Source organism: Wasmannia auropunctata, unplaced genomic scaffold (assembly GCF_000956235.1).
Source record: "Wasmannia auropunctata unplaced genomic scaffold, wasmannia.A_1.0 LD336004.1, whole genome shotgun sequence".
NCBI classification, from domain to species: domain Eukaryota; kingdom Metazoa; phylum Arthropoda; class Insecta; order Hymenoptera; family Formicidae; genus Wasmannia; species Wasmannia auropunctata.
In genome coordinates this window covers 31,720-32,401 of record NW_012026886.1, presented here as the reverse complement: position 1 = coordinate 32,401, position 682 = coordinate 31,720, and positions in this window count along the sequence as shown.

Below are 682 nucleotides of genomic sequence, written 5' to 3'. Positions count from 1 at the left end.
ACGTGTGCTCTTCCGATCTATATATTAACGACATATGCGCCGAACTAGAACGTCACTCAGTTAAAGGCGAAATCAAGTCTCTCTTCTGCAAAGTTAGAGAACTAATGAAGCAACGAAGTCCCAGGACCTGGGTCATTGAGGATGACAGCGGACGAGCAATCAGCGAGGTGGGTGGAGGAGATCCTGGAGCGGTGGAGACTGTACTGTGAAAATCTGTACGACTCAGAAGAACGCTCTCACAGTGGAATCAGGTCGAACAAGAACCGATCATCCTCAGGGCAGAAATTGAGCAGGCAATCAACGCCTTGAAGAACGGCAAGGCGTTGATGGAGTAGACGGAATCCCCGCGGAACTAATCAAAATCTCTGGGCCAAGGGGAACCGATATAATTGCTAACATCTGCAATATAATATGGAGAACAGGACAATGGCCGAAAGGCTGGACAGAATCAGTCATAATGCCGCTACATAAAAAAGGATCCACAACGAAGTGTAGCAACTATAGGACTGTAGCTCTTATGGCACACGCAAGCAAGATTCTACAGCACGTGTTAAATCAGCGACTTAAGAACTTTTTCAATCATCAAATTCCTGAAGAACAGGCGGGATTTATGAAAGGCAAAGGTACAAGGGAACAAATCCTCAATGTATGTCAGATTATTGAGAAGAGCCGTGAGTTCAAC